Below are 19591 nucleotides of genomic sequence, written 5' to 3'. Positions count from 1 at the left end.
AATCAAATTGCTTAAAACCAGTGATAAAGAGAAAATCTTAAAACAGAGAAAAAAGAAACTTTATCTACAGAGGAATAAAGATGAAGATGGTAGCACATTTCTTATCTGAAACAATGCAAATGAGAAAATGGTGGAGAAATATCTTCAAAGTACACCACACACACACACTCACACACACACACACACACACACACACACACACATACACATCTAAGGGCCCAGATGGTTCTACTGGTTATTATACAAAACATTTGGGGAAGAAATAATACCAAATTTTAAAACAGTCCCAGAACATTGAAGAGGAGGAATATTTCCAGCTCACTCTATGAGGCCAGCATTATACCCTGACATCAAAATCAGACAAAGACATTACAAGAAAAGAAACTACAGACTCTAATGCCTCATGCACGTAGTTATGAAAATCTTAACAAAATTTTAGCAAATCAAAGTAATTCCTCTGAATAGTCTAAACATCTTCAAATAGTTAGCTCCATATTCTTTATTAATAAAAAATGAATATCGTCATTTTAGTCCCTGTTTATTGAATCTTCTCTAATGCCAGCCTACAGTGAGGGACTACATATGTATATATATAGTCTCTAAACCTCATGAAAACTCTTGAAGGTAGATATTGTTAACCACATCTTGCATAGATGAGGAAAATGAAACTCAGAGAAGTTACATCCTCAAGATCATGTAACTGTTAAGTGGATTTGAATCCCATTCTTCTATGATACTTCTCTGCTTACTAAAGAATATAAAACCTTTTCCTTAAGGAATATTCTATCTGTAACTTCAGCCTGAAATGTCCCCCAAAAGTGACACACAAAAGGTAAGAGACTTTCTTCTCAGTAGGCCTGTATCACAAGAAAGTTTAAAGAAAGTTCTTCATGCAAAAGGAAAGTGACACCAGATGGACATGTGCATCTACACAAACTAAGGAAGACTGTGGAAGTGGTAACTATGTGGGCAAATAAAAAAGTCTTTGCACTGCAGACAAGCCATGCATCTGTTTGTCCCCTGTAGTAGGTTGGATGGGTTCATGGCTACCTATGATAGATTGCTAGGCACCACCAGAAGGGTTGTCAGGAGCCAACCTTTGGTTCTGAGGGTTTACCTCAAAGTCTGAGAAGGCGCAGTGCTTCAGTTGTAGATGTAAGTAGAAAGCTACAAACCATTCACACTGGAAGATCTGCTGTGTGCACCTGACTCCCCCAAAGACGCTTCAATCTACAGTGCCAACGGGAAGTAATGAGAGTGTTTGTAGCCATCACACTGTCATGTGGAACAATAGGAGTGGGCTGTAGGGACAGTGTGAGATAGGTTCCACTGCACCTGACCCTGTGGTAGGTGACTCATATGCCTCCTTCTATTTAGTCTTCACACACTGTGTTCTTCCCATCTTGCAGATGAAGAAACTCAAAGATAAAATAACTACTGAAGAAAGCAAGATGCCAATCAGTGTATACAGTACACTACTTTTCATGTCAAAGAAGGGGAAATAAGAAAATATATAGGTGTGTATTCACACATATACATACGTGCTTATTTTTGCAAATAGAAATATAGAAGCTAATGAAAGTGGTACTGGGATGGTGGGAGGGTGGGGAGACAAGAGTGTGGTAAAGAGAATGTGGATGGCAACATTTCTTTCTCTTCTTTAATAGCTTTGAATTTTGAGCTATATAAACATTTCATATGTTCAAAATATAACATTTAATTGAAAAGAAATGGAAAAAAGCAAACATTAAAACTGAACATAAACTAATGAACACTATCAAATTGATAACATATTTATACATAGAAAATAATTATTTCAAGTAAATTAAACTCTCTGACAGCATCCTTGGAGATGAGTTTATAATTTATGTCGGTAACACTGGTGTTGTAAAAAGAAGGAAAGCAACAAAACAGTGCCATAATAATGAGCAGAATGGAAACGCTCCTGAACAGAAGTCCTATTTCTGTTCTATCTGTTCCTTCAGGGACAAAGAGCTTCCTCTACAACTTTCAATTTCCTGTGTAAGTAAAATAGCTGGAACTTAACAATAAAAAGAAATATGAGCTGCCATTTTGACAACTATTCCCTAAATAGGGTAAATATAATAATGTAGTGCCAATGAATAAATTGAAAGGATAGTTCAATTAGTTTAAAGAGCTAATTGGCACAGTTTGGAGGAAGCTATAATAATGAGCTGTTGTTGTGGTTAACACATAAGAAATTGAGCTGTTTAATTTTTTGCATTGAAAGTAGAGAATTCTCAGAGAAATCAGTAAAAGATGAGGGCCAAATTTCCATTTCTGGGTATTTGTAGTATGTGGGTCAAAATTTGTTGTAAAAACATCTGAGGGGCATGATTGTGCTAGACTGGTGGATAAAAGTATTAAAAGCAATTGAGAAAAGAAAATGAAAACCTTTATGTGGGAAAAAATATGCCAGGTACTTGCCACAATCTTTGTAATATTTGGTGAATGAAGTCAATGAGGGTTGTGCTGTGTATTAAATAATGACTGTCAAGTACTCAGTCTTCGCCATAGACAGTGCTCAGTTAAATGATACAGAGTTTACTTAGAGTTAACTCAAAATGACTACCAGTGTTTGAATTTTGGTTTTGGTATTTGCTATTGTCAGATATGAATATCTTAATTTCTAGAATTTTGAATCAAGCTAATTATTATAGAAAAAATAAATGTTTCTTATTTTTAAACTATTTAAAAATATTTGACTATTTAGAGTGAAATAAAAATAATGTACTGTGAGACTTATACCATATATAGAAGTAAAATATATGACAACCATAGCACAAAGTAATGAGGGTAGAAATGGAACTATACTAAGATTCCTACACTATGGAAGTTGTGTAATATTATTTGAAATAAGATTAAGATAATTTTTATACATGATGTATATATTTATTATAATTTATCAATTTAATGTATTATGGTTATTAATTTGCATATAAATTATCTTAATCTTATGTCAAATAATATTTTATATATATACATATATATAGTTGATCCTTTTATAATATGGGTTTGAACTCAGTAGGTCCACTTACACAAAAATTTTTTTCAATAAATGTATACTACAGTAGTACATAATCAGAAGTTGGTTGACTCCATGGATGTGGAACAGTTGGTAGGAAGGGCTGACTGTAAAGCTATATGCAAATTTTCAACTGCACAGAAGGTTGGTGTCCTAATGTCTCTGTTGTTCAAGGGTCAACTATATATATGTATATACTGTAAACTGCAACCACTGAAAATAATAAAACCAAGTGGTATAGTTGATAAGCTGATAGTGGAGATATTACCGGATCATAAAAATACTCAATCCAAGAGAAAGGAGGAAAAGAGGAGAAAAAATGGAGCAAACATCAAATGGAACAAATAGTAAAAATATAACAAGATAGATTTAAATCAATTATATTGATAATTACATTAAACATGTATGATGTAAACCCTCCAATTAAAAGCCAGAGATCTTCAAATTAGATAAGAAAGCAAGATCCAAATACATACTGCCTACCAGAAAGCCTTTTTAAATATAAAGTCAAATATATGCTAGCAGATGAAAGGATGGGAAACAATACACCATGTGGGCAGAAAAGAGTTCATATAAAAGGCCTAAGACTGTTGTCCTTGGACAGATTTTCTTGAAAAGTTGGCCTTTGGCTGGTGTCTGCGACCTTGGATTTTGACGGGTTACTATTATTTCCAGAATTGATAATAGTAGCTCAATGTGCCTAAATTGTTTGTACAAACAATGTGGTTTATGGTGAACAACTGTATCTCTTCTGGGAGTCTAAAGAACTAATACAAATTCTACACAAATTCTTCCATAAAATAAAGGTGGAGGGAACTTCTTGACTTACTTTATGAGGTCCACGTTACCCTAACTACAGACCAATATCCCTCATGAATATAGACATAAAAATCCTTAACAAAAAATTTTAGTTGATCGAAACTAACAATATATAAAATAAATAATAGATCAGAGCCAGGTGCTGTTTATCCCAGAAATGCAAGTTTCATTTAACACTTTAAAATCAACCAAGGTACCATATGATCCAGCAATCCCGCTCCTGGGCATATATCCAGAAAAGATGATTCTAATCAAAAAGATACATACAACCCAACATTCAAAGAAGCACTATTTACAGTAGCTAGGATATTGAAACAACCTAAATGTTCATCAACAGTTGAATGGATAAAGAAGATGTGGTATATATACACAATGGAATATTACTCAGCCATAAAAAAGAATGAAATAATGCCATTTGCAGCAACATGGATGGATTTAGAGATTATCATACTAAGTGAGTTAAGTCAGATAGAGAAAGACAAATATCATATGATATCACTTATATGTGGAATCTTAAAAAATGATACAAAGGAACTTATTTACAAAACAGAAATAGACTCACATACAGTAAACAAATTTATGGTTACCAAAGGGGAAATGGGAGGTGGAGGGATTAAAAAATAATAACAATAAAGAAAATCAACCAATGTAACTCTCCACATTTACAGACTGAAAAAAAACCACTCAAATGATCTTTTCAATAGATTTGTTAAAAATTCAACATCTATTTATGATAAAAACTCTCAGTAAACTATGATTAGGAGGCAAATTTGTCTTCTAACCAGATAAAGGGCACCTACATAAACCCTACAGCTAATACATTTATAGTGAAAGACTGAGTTCTTACACTTAAAATCAGTGTGTTGGGGGGGCCTGTGTGTAGCTGGTATATTAAGTTAAGAATATGCAAAACATGACCTGCTGAATGAGGAGGCACAAGCCATCCACACAGTGTTGGCAGGTGGCTCCTTCAGCATCTGAGCATCCACTTTAGGGAAGTAAAAATCCCGGGATAGTTTTTTTAAAATTATTTTTTATTTATTTTATTTATTTAATTTTGGCTGCATTGGGTCTTTGTTGCTGCACGTGGGCTTTCTCTAGTTGTGGCGAGCAGGGGCTACTCTTCGTTGTGGTACACAGGCTTCTCATTGCACTGGCTTCTCTTGTTGCGGAGCATGGGCTCTAGGTGCACAGGCTTCAGTAGTTGTGGCACACGGGCTCAGTAGTTGTGGCTCGCAGGCTCTAGAGTGCAGGCTCAGTAGTTGTGGCACACAGACTTAGTTGCTCCATGGCATGTGGGATCTTCCTGGAGCAGGACTTGAACCCAGGTCCCCTGCATTGGCAGGTGGATTCTTAACCACTGCACCACCAGGGAAGCCCCGGGGGTAGCTTTGATTGAAGGTACAGTTTCAATATGTTAATAAAGGAGGTAAAGTGACAAGATGTATTATCGATCCTAGAAATGGGGGCAGGGGTGTGCAATGAGCCTGGTAAAGGGCAGTCCTCCATCCCAGGTCATGATCCAGCAGGCGACAGAGAGCAAGCACTTGTTACCTACAAGATGGTTGGGGCAGAGGTCACTAAATTTTCAAGGGCTCAACAATAAGTAGTTATTTTAGAATGTGCCCCAGGAAAAGCAAAATGGGAACTTGTGGTGGAAACCTTAACCTCAACTCTGGGTGTGAGCAGGGTTGTCATACTGTAAAATGCATAGGCAGCCACTCAAAATAGCTGTTTTCTCATCACAGTCAGGAACAAGGTAAAGATGTCCACTCTCACCACTTTCTTTCAATGTCTATTGATGATGCTGGTCAATGCAATAAAGCAAGAGGAAGAAATAAAAGTTATATAAATTGGAACAGTGTTGGAGTATGGAGGGAAGTGTCCACTGAATTGAGAAGGCATATTGAGAGCGAAGAATGAGGCAGGCGGCTCCATATAATCAATGGATCAGTTTATTATAGGGTGACTTACTCACAGAGTGGGATTGGGATTGGCTGGACAGTGATCTGGAAGCATTTGCAGCTGCACTCTGCACCACCAAGGGGCCATTGGGACAACTTTATAGTTAACATAAGGCATGGGGGTAGGTGCTTGGAAACAGGACGTGCATTCCTAAGTTAAGATTTATGAATGGGTAACTAAGCTTGTGGGTGCAGGGAATGCGTCAGCTAAGGTTTTCGTCATTGTTTGCAGACTAACAGAGCATAGAGGCCACCTGGTCCTAATGATTACTAAACAATATGTATTAACTAAAAAGCCCTTGACAACAGAGAAGTGGTTTACTGCACAGTACAGTCCTGGGTAGGGGTGGTCAGTGGGAGGACAGGAGAAATTGTAAGAACCCAACATAGCATCACTTATGCTAACAGCCATACAAACAGAAAAAGTAAACTTTCTTTATTCACAGAAGACACAACCATGTACAGAGAAAATCTGAAGGGATTTACAAGAAAGCGAATTTGGCAAGGTTATAACATATAAAATCAATGTAAAATGATTAATTATATTTATAAATATAAATTGGCAGCTAAAATTATAGTACCAATAATAAATTAGAAATATAATGCATATTATACGTAATAACTTTGGAAATAGAAATATATTTACAAAATATGTGCAAGAGCAGTACAATAAAAACTTTAAATCATTGCTAAGAGAAATTTTTTTTTTTGCAGTAAGTGGGCCTCTCACTGTGTGGCCTCTCCTGTTGCAGCGCACAGGCTCCGGACGCAGAGGCTCAGCGGCCATGGCTCACGGGCCCAGCCGCTCTGTGGCATGTGGGATCTTCCCGGACCGGGGCATGAACCCATGTCCCACTGCACCACCAAGGAAGCCCCGCTAAGAGAAATTTTAAGAGATGTGAATAAATGAAGAGATATACCATGTTCATGGATAGGAACATTGTTACAATGTTAACAATTTACAAATTAATCTTAGATTCAATGTGGTACCAACTAAAATCTCATCAGGTTTTTTTTGTTGGGGGGGAATGGTGTAGAGGCTGATAAGGTGATTTTAAAATTTATATGGAAATTCAAAGGATTTACAATAGCCAAAACAAATTTGAGAAAGAACAAAGTTCGAGACTTCATACCATTTGAGTTGAAGAGTTAATAAAAATCTATGATGATCAAAATAGCATGCTATTGGTTTAAATATATTTATATATCAATGGAACAGAACAGAGAGTCCACAAGTTGACCCATACATGTACGGGCAATTAAATTTCAGCAAAGGTACCTCATAATTCAATAAGGAAAGGATTAACTTTTCAATGAATGCTGAGGGGACAATTGGGCATTCATACACAAAAAACAAACCTAGACTCCTTATATCATATCATATATAAAAATTACCTATAAGTGGATCACAGACCTAAATATAAGAGCTAAAGCTACATAACTTCTAGAAGGAAACATAAGCATCTTTGTGCCAATAGGTTAGGCAGATTTCTTAAATAAACATAAAACATAAATGAAAAAAATTGATAAGCTGAACTTCATCAAAGTATAAACCTTTTGCTTTTCAAAGATATTGTTCAGAAAATAAAAAGGCAAGCTACAGACTAAAAGAAAATATTTATGAAAAATCTATCTAATGACAGACTTGTATCCAGACTATATAAAGAACACTTACAACTGAATGATAAGATGAATAACCCAGTTAAAGATGATCAAAAGATTTGAACAGATAACATCACTGAAAAATATAAAAATTGTAAATAAGTACATAAGAAGATGCTCAATATTATTAGTCATTACATGAATGCAAACTAAAGCCACAATGAGATTCTACTGCATACCCACTAGGATGTCTAAAATGAAAAGACATGACAATGTCAAATTGGAGCAATAGGATTTCTCATAGACTGCTTGCAGGAGTGCAAAAGTGAATAAATATTGTGGAAAACAAATAGTTTGGTAGTTTTTAAAATTGATAACACACATTTACCATACAACCACACAAACCTAGCAATGCTAATTATTTACCCAACATAAATGAAAACATATTGCTATGCAAAGATGTGTACTGAAATGTTCATAGAAGTTTTATTCATAACAGCTCCCAAACTGGAAAGAGCCCAAATGTCCATCAGCTGATGAACAGACAGACAAATCCTGATATATCTGTTCAACAGACCATGAACAAAAAGTAAAAAACTACTGGTACCTAGAACAATGGATAAATTTCAAAAGCATCACGACTAAGTAAAAGAAGCCAGGACTACATACTGTAGGATTTCACTCATAGCCAATTCTGGAAAATGTACACTAATACTATAATATAGTGATACTGCTCTACAGAAAGCAGATCAGTGGTTGCCTGGGCTTGCCGGTGGGGGAAGGAGAATTGGCTGCAAAGGAGTACAAACGAATTTCTTGGGGCTTATAGAAAAGTTCTACACCATGATTGTGATGGTTGTTACATTTGTCAAAGCTCATCAAACTGTATACTTAAAGCTGTTGAATTTTTGTGTGTGTAAATTATACTTCAATAAAAAAAGAAAAAGTGGTAATTAATTTTTTCTTCAGCTCATGGTGCCTGCCACACTGTTAATCCCCTTCTCCAGTCCCTAGATGAGAATATAATTATGGCTGCACAGCTTCCCTTCTCCAACCAGCTGCCCCAGGTTTTCCTCTGGGGAAGCACAGTTTTCCTCTAATCAGTCTTCTTCAAGAATGGACCCTTATGGGCTTGAGTCAATTAGCATCTTCTATTCCCCTGACCACTGTTATTGATTCCAGCATAGGCACATGGTCTGATTTGGACAAATGAAACTCAGGAGATATTTCCTGGGGGATTCTGGAAAAAGTTTCATTTTTCTCCTCTGGGAACAGACTCTTCCTCTAGATGGTGGGTGTGAGGGTATGTGTGAGCGTATGAGTTCTGGAATTTGCTAAAGCCATTGCTACTACTTGATGGGAGCTGGCCTGGGACGAAGTCAACCACAGAAGAGGGCCAGGCAGAAAACCTTTTAAAAATTGTATTAGTTTCCTAGAGCTGTCATAGCAAGGTACCACAAACTGGGTAGCTTAAACAACAAAATTTGTCTCCCAGTTCTGGAGGCTATAAGTCTGAGATCAAAGTGACAGCAGGTTGGTTCCTTCTGAAGGCTGTGAGGAGAATCTGTCCAGGCCTCTCCTGCAGCTTCTGGTGGTTTGTGGCCATCTTTGGTGTTCCTCGGCTTGTACATTATCTTCCTGAGCTCTGCCTTCATCTTCACGTGGTGTTCTCCTGTGTGCGTGTGTATCTCTGTGTCCAATTCTCCCCTTTTTACAAGGACACCAGTCATATTGGATTATGGCCCACTCCAACTACCTCCTTTTAACTTTGTTACCTCTGTAGAGAGACTATTTCCAAATAAGGTCACATTATGAGGCCTTGGGGGTTAGGACTCCAATATATCTTTCTGAGGGGGTAGGACACAATTCAACACATAACAAAAATGGAGCCATCAGTCTGAGAATGTGGTGGGTCAATTAATCACACAGAACCTGAAGACTGCCCTACCACTGGACTTCTGAGTGATTGGAGCTATTAAATACCATTTTTACTTTAGAGTGTCTGGGTTGAATCTTCTTTGTTTGCACCTGAAAAGCTCCTAATTTTTCTAGACAGGCAACAAGGGAAACATTTTAGGACTTTTTTATTTTTTTAGGACTTTTTTTTAAACAATGAAAAGAGTATATTAGACTATAATTATGGCTCTCAAAGAGCTGTTCCCAGACCAGAGCATCAGCATCTCCTGGGAACTTAGTAGAGATGCAAATTCTAAGGCCTCAGCTCAGTCCTATTTAATCAGAAACTCTGGGTGTGAAACCCCCTGTATTTTCACAAACGAGGCAGGTGATTCCGAGACCTGGTCGAGTTTGTGAAGCACTGAACTGTAAAATAGGCTGTGGTTTGATAGGCAAAAGCTAGAAATACTTTTTTATTCATGGCACAACCACAAAGGACATCATTTGAGGAGCAAAAGAGCTGAGGCAGGAAACCATTCCATTGCCCACTCCACTTCTTCCCTTCTCTGTGAGTGTGCTTGTTTGTTTATTTTTGATTGTGGTAAAATATTACAAAACATAAAATTTACTATTTTAACCCATTTTAAGTATACAGTTTTGTGGCATTAAGTACATTCACAATGTCATACAGTCATCACAACCGTCCATCTCCAGAACTTTTCAACATCCCAAACCGAAATTCTGTACCCATTATACCCTAACTCCCCATTTCCTCCTCTCCCCAGCCCCTGGTAGCCTTTATTCTACTTTCTGTCTCTATGAATTTGTCTATTCTAGGTACCTCATGTCAATGGAATCATACAATATTTTGTTCCTTTGTGTCTGGCTTATTTCACTTAGCATAATTCTTTGAAGTCTTATCTTTTGTTTTGTAAATGCCCAAATCAAATGCCCTCTGTCAGCTTCAGCTTGTAACTCTCAAGTTTAATCTGGTAGGGCAGTCATCACTTTCCTTATCTAATACATTGACTAGATAAACTTTTTCAAAGATAATGTACCACCCCACATTTTGAAGCTATCTCATCTGACCTTCTTTTTTAAACATTTAAGGATAAAGAACCAGCTTTCAGGGGACTTGGGCATCCATAAGATTAGCTGAGTATAACACCCCAGCTTGGGTTCAGGAAAAAATTTCTGTTCTGAGTACTCCCTAAATAGTTTGGATTTCCTCTAAGAATTTGACCTTCTATTATGTTGAGCCTGTAGTAGATTGTAATGAAAATCTGGAATTTACTTTTAAAGAGGCAAACTACTTCAAGTTTTCACTGTGGCTCCAGCTCGGGGATGTCCATGGTGTGAGGTGACCGGTGCTGCACCTCCACAACAATTCTAGAGCTATGCAAACTCTACCATCCTAGTATCCCAATTTCAAAAGACACATGAGATAATTTTGCAGAAGATGCTACTGCTTACAACTAGTATAGGTTCCAACCGGTAAATTCCAAAATAAAATTCACTCTCTTAGTACTACCTGGTTAACACACTTATTTTTACTTTTTATTGCGGAAAATTTCAAACATAGACAAATGTGTAGCTCACGTATGCATGTCAACTTCATCAGTTATTCACATTTTGACAAACATGTTTAATTTAACACCCCCCCAACACACACATACACACACTTGTATTTTGTTTGCTGAGTATTTCAGATAAAATCCCAGATATTATCTAATTTCACCTGTACATTCTTAAGTATGAATATTTCTCAGGTAAGAACTACTTTTTACATACCCATAATACCATTTTCATTCCTAAGACAATTACTCTAATGTTTTCTAAGACCCAATCCATAATCAAATGTCTCCAGTTGTTTTAAATATGGTTTCTTATAGTTGTTTTTTTGAATCAAGATCAAAGAAAGGTCCACAGATTGAATTTGGTTGTTACGTCTTTCCGTGAAGTTACCTCTCTCAGTTTATGCCACTTGTTGAAAGAACTGAATTGTTTGTGGAGTATACTTTTCCAGATTCTGTATTTGATTATTTCCTTGTGGCATTGTTTAACTTACTTCTCTGTCTCTTGTATGTCCTGTAAACTGGGATTAAATCCTGGAAGCTTAATGGGTTTGCATTCTTTTTTTTTTTTAACTTCAGCAAGAATATTTAATAGAGGGGGCTCTGTACTTTCTATTGCCACAAATCAAGGGCTGAACATAGTGTTTGACTGTCACATTTTTAGTGATGTTAAGGTTAATCAGGATATTTAGTTGTTTTCTGCCTGATTCATCTTTTATAAAGTTCCCCAATCAATATTTCATCCAGTGACATCAGCAGCCATTGACAATCGATTCAGGATGTATCAAGAACTTCAAGAATATTCAATTCCTCTGAGTCCAAATACTATTTCTAGAAATGAATAATAAAGGAGAATAATATATGTAACAAAACTTTAGGAACAAAGATGTTTGTTGCAGCATTATTTAAGAAGAAAGAAAGAGAGAGAGAGAGAGGGAGGGAGTGAGGGAGGAAGGAAGGAAGGAAGGAAGGAAGGAGAAAAGAAAAAAAGGAAGGAAAGAAGAAAGGAAGGATGGAAAGAAAGAAAAGGAAAAAGAAAAAGAAAAAATCTGACAATACAAAGAATAGAGACATGGTTACTTAAACAATTGTAAACCCCATAATGGAATAAAATAAGTATAGGATTGAGTGCTTTTCTGATTTGTTACTGTTTCTCATAATTTCCAAATTTTCAAAATAAATAAATGCATTACTTTAATCAATTTTAAAAAGTTATAACAAAAATTTCTTAGCCAGATGGCATGGTACAGCAAAAGTCTGGCTATCTGAGAGTAAAGGAGAATCGAAAAAATTCATTTCTAAGATCATTTCTGGATATAAAATTACATCATTCTCAGTCCCTTCTAGTGAAATACAACTCAGAGTAAAGCTTCTGTCACTGTGCAGGCCACCATCACTGAATCCTGATGACCTTGCCCTCCTTGCCCCAAGACTAACCACTCTGCCTCTCTCCTACCCAAAGCTCTATCTTGGATAAAGATCCAGTCAATTACTTGGTCATTTCAGTAGGTGTCTCTGCTCCTACAGTTTTTATGGACTCTAAGCCATTGTCTTTTTTGGGGTCCTAGGATGGTATTTTTAAATATTGGGGGGACATATTCTTAATTGACTGAAAACATTAAAAAATCAAAAACTGCAGAATTATGATGTGAATAATATAGCACACAGAATGATCTGGATCAGACATCTTGAGTCTCCTTTCTAGATTTATTTTAAAATATTAAAACGTAAAAACATAACCTCTACATATGCTGTTTCTTCTGTCAGGAATGTTCACCGCTCCTCCCACCCCCCGGGCTAACTTCGTTTCATTCCTCAAAATTCAGCTGAACCATCACTACCTCAGGAAATTCTTTCTGGATGTCTCAGACTAGATTTGGTGCAGTTTTATGTTCCTATAGATACTGGTTCCTTCCTGTATTGCAAGGAGGCAGCTGTACACTTGTAATGAAATAACATCTATCTACCACTCTGGATTGTATGTTCCATGGGGGCAGGGACTTTGTCTGACTGCTCACCTGGGGGTCCCCACTTTCTTATTCAGTGCTTGATACATACTAAAAAATTCAATACATATTTGTTGAGCGAATGCACGCATTTTTCCATCAAAACCAATGGGTTGACTTCAACCATGGTTTCTACTAGTAAGATTGAATTGAACACAATACAATGCCATATGTGCTTGACTCAGTTAAGAGGTCATTGTAATGTTTCTTCACATATGTGCTAGTTCTAGATCCATATCCATTGACAACACCACAAGTATATCACCAGTGTTCCACCTCCTGCAAGTTCATCTCTTCTACATGAATTCTCCACTTTGTTAAATAGCCTCAGTTTTGACATGTTCATTCTGGACTATATCTAGCTACACTTGCTCCAAGTGTTCTGAAGTTGTCTGAAGTTTTTGTCTCTTAGTCTCAGTCAACAGTTCCTTGAACCATAGAATATTTTTGTTTCTTTCAAGTAACACAATAAATAGACAGTGGATGTGTCTTGGTGGTTGGTTGACATTAAGTTATCCAACATACTTAAGTATCTGTAAAGTAAAACATAACTTGATCGTTTGATAATTGCTTCAAAACTGATGAATCGATTTTCTCTAAGGTGGTTAATTCTAACCTTTGGAGATTGCAATCACCTTTTAGAATGATGAAAGCTACAGGATTCCTGGAAAAATGCTCATTAGTAAACTGCAGGTTTAGTAACCTTGGACCACAGTTTATATTGAGCAGAATGCGTAGAATGTAGTGTAAAAATATACTTCTTTGATCCAAGCCCATAATGAGTGTGGTGTGTGATCATTTTATAAGTTCATAGTCCTGAGACGCTATATAAACCTGCGTTCTCTGAGTGGCAATTATTTGAATAATTTGGGAGATTAAAGGTGGAGAAAGAAGTTAATACTAAGTACCTACCACATCAGTGACTGCATTGTGCTGGGCCCTGTATACACATGATCATATTTCATGACACAGCAACCCTGGAGACAGCTGTCATTGACTCCATTTTACAGCAAAGGAAACTGAGGCTCAGAGGACTAAACAACTAGCCTGAGATAATACAATTACTAAGGAGTGGAGCCAAGATTTAAACCCAGGACTGAACAGTACGTATGACCCAGGATTCTCTGCTATATCACATATCTCTCAAACCCCAGCCAGACTTTGTGTAATTACAGCTTTCAAACCTCACTGTGGGTTGATGTGTAGAAATTTTACTCACAGGTCTGTAATACACCTTATTCTTTTAGGCACCAATACTTGGAGTGCACAAAGTATTAAAAGTGTCCCTGGGTATGTGTAAAGGAGCATTTTGGCAATAAGAATAGGAAAGTAAGATCTTAGAATAAAAACAAGAAAGATCTTATTTCTTTGCCATTCATCTTAGGCAAAGCTGTAAATTTCCATTTCTATTATCATTATTATTAGAAAAAAAGCATCCAATACAGAGTTCTAATCCCCATTAGACTCAATGCCTTCCTTTAAAACAAAGAGTTTGTTTTTTTAAGATCCTGCATTAAAATTCATGGATTACCTACCTAAATACATTATTTCAAAATAATTAATATACTTTAAATATGAAGAAGAAAGAAATTAAATTATACTAAAAGAATGTGTATTTCAATATGTAGATACGCAGACATGTCTAGACTAGAAGACATAATGAACTAATCAGCTTTTTGCACCAATATGTAGAATCACACTTACAGATACAGCCTAATCCTAGAGTGTTATTTTGAGCATCCAAATACCGTAAGCTGTGTTACTAATGGGGATGTGATTTTCTGAAAAGATGAACAATTCTCAATGGAGTCTCAAACAAAATGCAATGCAGTCTTTTCTAAATCTATTTGATAGTTGCACTCCTGGAAAATTCAGTGCATATTAAAATTTGCAAATGTTACTTTTGGTTTATATGTAAAACAGAGTCCTATAAATGCAGATAATTACAGACAGATGTCCCCCCTATATCAATGTCTGGTAGGATATTCTAAAGTTATGAGGGATGTGGGACAATTCTTTGCATTACAGGGGCTGCCCCACAGGCATTGTGTAGGCATTCTTGGCTCCTGCCCTCTAAATGACAGTAGTGCCTGCCCAATTGTTGTGTTGACCAGAAACTTTCTCCCTTTCCCCTGACCACATTTCCAAAATTTCTCACTGGGAACAACTGATGTGTTAGGCACTCTACTTAATTCCCTATGAATATCATTAATAATTTCTTATTTTCCCCCATTCAACAAACATTACATACCCTTTTATCTGCTAGACATTGTGCCATGATGTGGATATACAGCTGTGAACAAGATAGTCAGTGGTTCCTGACCACAAAGAGTGAATGATCTAGCAGAGGGGATGGGTGACAAAACCTTACAAACAAATGAATATATAGTTACAAACTGTGTCAAATGGTATGAAGGAAAGAATTGGATACTATGAAACAGAATAACACTTGAATTTAAAGAAGAGTATCAGGAAAGTCTCTAGGAGCCAGCAATTTAAGCCAAGACCTGATGGATGTCAAGGAGGCAACCATGTGAAGTTATTCTGTGCTTTTCATGGAGGAAGAAAATGAAGCCTGGAGAAGTAATCAGCCCAAGGTCATACTGCTTCTAAATAGTTGAACCTATCTGAACCCAGTTTTCTCTAGTTCCAAAGGCCATCAACTTTACAGATCAAAAATGGATGGATAATTTCTCCAACGTAGAGATGCAAATGGCCAACATGCATACAAGAAGATGCTCAACACCGTTAGTCATCAGGGAAATGCAAGTCAAAATAACAAGATACCACTTCACACGAGAACAGCTATACTAAAAAACATAATAATAATAAGTGTTGGAAAGGGTGTGGAGAAATTGGAGCTCTTGTACATTGCTAGTGAGACTGTAAAATAGTTCAGCCATTGTGGATAATAGTATGGTGACTCCCTGAAAAGTTAAACATAAGGTTACCATATGGCCCAGCAGTTACACTCCTAGGTATATACCCCCCAAATGGAAAACAGTTACTCAGACAGTTCCTCTTTCACAAATGTTCATGCAGCACTGTTCACAATAGCCAAAAAGTAGTTTAAAAGCACCAGATGTCCCTCAGTGGATGAATGGATGAACAAATTGTGGTATATACATATAGTGGGATATTCAGGGAGATCAGCTCGGTGCTTTGTAACCACCTAGAGGGGTGGGTTAGGGAGGGTGGGAGGGAGACACAAGAGGAAGGAGATATGGGGATATATGTATACGTATAGCTGATTCACTTTGTTATACAGCAGAACCTCACACAACATTATAAAGCAATTATACTCCAATAAAGATGTTCAAATCTAAAAAAAAAATAAGGGCTTCCCTGGTGGCACAAGTGGTTGAGAGTCCGCCTGCCGATGCTAGGGGACACGGGTTCATGCCCCAGTCTGGGAAGATTCCACATGCCATGGAGCGGCTAGGCCCGTGAGCCATGGCCGCTGAGCCTGCGCGTCCGGAGCCTGTGCTCCGCAACGGGAGAAGCCACAACAGTGAGAGGTGCGCGTACCACAAAAATAAATAAATAAAATAAAATAAAATAAAAATAATAACTTTTAATTTATAACACACACACACACAAAAGGAATGAAGTTTTAAAATATGCTACAACATGGAAGAATCTTGAAAACATTCTGCTAAGTGAGAGAAGCTAGACACAAAAGAACACATATTGTATGATTCCACTGAAATGAAATATCCAGAATAGAGACAGAAAGAAGATTGGTGGTTGCCCGGGACTGAGGCAGGAAAAGCGGGAAGTAACTCCTTAGTGGGCAAGGGGGTTACTTTGGAGTGGTGGAAATGTCTTGGAATTAGATCAGGTTGCCCTTGTACAACACTGTGAGTGAACTGAATACCACTGAATTGTTTACTTTAAAATGGCTAATTTTATGTTTTGTGAATTTCACCTCAATACAATTTTTTAAATGGATGAATACTCTTGCCTTTTTATATTTATATTCCATCTGCTTTGGAAAAGACCTGACTTGTTTATGTCTTTTCTTCCAGTGTGAAGTTATATGGCCAGGTAGAGAATGTTACTCACCAGGAATTTTCTCATGAGAAAATCAGTCAGAATAATAGAGAAACTCTACTTCTCAACCTTTGGACCTTTCTGAGCTTCCCTGACTGGGAGGCAAGGGAGGAGCAGGGGCTATGGTGTCAAGGGATCCCAGCCACTTGCAGGCCTGGTGGGCAGATGACGCAAGTTGTGGGGGACCTCCTCACTGTCACTGGAGGGGAGGAGAGAGGGAAGGGGCTGCGTGGTGGGAAAGGAGCACAGGACAAATTAGGGCCAGCCCATGGTGGTCTGAATGGGATTTGGGGGAAGCTCTCTGTGGTGTGTGCTGGGAGAGACCTCAGAGACCCACTCTCTGGAAACACCAAGAGTAAAGTTCTACATTATTTACAAAAATTTCTGTTGATACATTTCTTTTCTCTCAGAATGTGAAGGAACACGTAAAGACATGAAACGCATTTGGTCACAGGTAAGAAGTCAAAGTTGAGGGAATTCATGCCCTCAGTTTTCTCTGTGAAGGTGGAAGCTATGACATGAGTCCATGGAAGGATTTGGCAGAAGGCGACCAGTACCAGTTAGTGAGGATACAGCTGACTGGAATCCAATTTTCTACAGCTCTGTGTTGCCTGCTTTCTAAGTCAGGGTTTACCCCTGTTAGTTATTTTGAGCAGAAAAGGATTTAATACAAGGAACTATGTGCTTAAAAATTCACAGGAAGGCTTCAAGCCCAGTCCTCAGGATGCGTTTTGAGGAACAATGAACAACACATCGAGGCATGACTGGTGTGCCGGGAAGCTGCCACAGCCAGGGGAAAGGAGTGTCTAGAAGCTGCCGTAGACACTTTGCCTGTAGGCCACTTTCCCTTAGCTGCAACCCAGTGCTCGGAAAGCTACTCAGAAACACGGGCTCTGAAGCAAGTAGTGATTATTCATCTACACAAGCAAAGATGAGTGCTCTGTTTATGCTCTGCCTCTGGAGGTCAAGAGTGAAACTGGGTGGGCTGATGCTGTCACAAAATCCAACACATCTTCAGTGACTTGTCAGTAGAAACAACCCAAACAGGGTCTCCACCTTACTCCTGCCTTCCAGAATTGTGCAAGGGTACTTAACGAGCCCAAGTGGAATTGTACCCAAAAGTTGAGCTGCAAGGGATCCTGGAAAAGCTGTTGTTAACTTGAGGTTGTTAGTTGTTAGTCTTGAGAAAGGCCTACTCGGAGGTCAAAATGGACTGTATGTCAATCCACAGTGTCTTCACACCTTAGCCTCCCTTTAGACTATTCCTTAATGTTAAAGGTGTTATAGAATGACAGTGGATCCAGGTTTGTATAGAAATTTGGAAGCTCTAACTCTTGTCCTCAGTGTCCTGTGGGGCTATGTGAGGTATTGATCTCTTCACTGAATTCCATCTATACTTAAAAGAATCTGAGAATTTTGGAATAAAAAGGAGTATCATTTTGTCCTCGTATTAAAGTCAGAGAAAGAAAACTCAGAGAGTCCAAGCCCTTGATGCTCATATTCTAAATTGCAGCACTCAGACACAGAATATCTCCATGTAGAAAGTAGTTGCTGTTCAAGAAGGAAGCTCTTAAAATCATATTTTCATAGATTTTGCAGGAGCTCAGGACTACACCATTAGAGGGATAACCAAGCAGTCTTTTTGCGCCTGGGGCAAGTTCCAACTGCCCCTCCAATTTGCCCCCCTAATTTGCCAAACCATGGGAAAACAAACCTGCAATTAGAGCTGTATTTTTAAATCGTCTAAGTTTTATGTGGCACTCTCTCCTCCCATACACAGTCTCACCAAAATGCTGTTATTTTCACAGAGGAAATACAAAGAGTGGGTTTAAAATGACAAGTCACAGTTTAAGTCAGTAAAAGGAAGTGGGTTCTCTGGGGCAACCTCCGGGCTGGACTCTATGCAGTTGTCCAAACCTCATGATGCCACAACATCCAGCACCTGGGACAGCCATGGCCTGCTCCTGAAATGGGAAGACCCCAGCTTCCAGTTTTTCTACACAGATTCATGGTTCCTTATTGGTCACTAGACATGTGTGTGCACGCTGCGTGCTTTTGTTTGGGGCGGATGAGGGGGAATTTTGGTCCCTGGCTCCACATCACTTAAATGTCAGAAATGTTCTCATTGCCTCTGTTGGTGAAATGAATGTGACCCATTCCCCACTGAAGCTCATGACATTTTATCTGTTCTAGAAATGACAGAAGACAGGGCCCTGTGGGATTCATGTGCCTCTGCTGGGATTTTCACACCAGTCGCCATGTTAACATGAAGCAACAGCTGGGTTGAAGATAGCTGATAAAAATAGCAACCTTACTATGTGAGCAAGCAAGCTGCGTGGAAAAGATGGGAATGAAGTATTCAACGCAGGGTAGCACGTGACCTTTTCTGAGTCCAGGGCTGCGTCTCTTGGAGTGCCCACTTTTTCAGAAAGAGCAAAGCAAGTTTTGTTTCCACCGAAGTGCTGTGGAGGAGAACGTAGAGAGGGGCAGACTGTTCCCGCTGTTCCCTACTCCCCACTCATAGGCACCTGGCACCCCTGATCATTAAACTGGTAGATCACGTAATCTGACAGTGTAGTCCTTGAACGATTGAGTTCAACACTGGGAACTTGGTTTTCAAGGTTGCTGTAT

This window comes from Monodon monoceros, unplaced genomic scaffold (assembly GCF_005190385.1).
Source record: "Monodon monoceros isolate NGI ecotype Baffin Bay Population unplaced genomic scaffold, NGI_Narwhal_1 Super_Scaffold_21, whole genome shotgun sequence".
Lineage (NCBI taxonomy): Eukaryota > Metazoa > Chordata > Mammalia > Artiodactyla > Monodontidae > Monodon > Monodon monoceros.
This window is presented reverse-complemented; position numbering follows the sequence as displayed.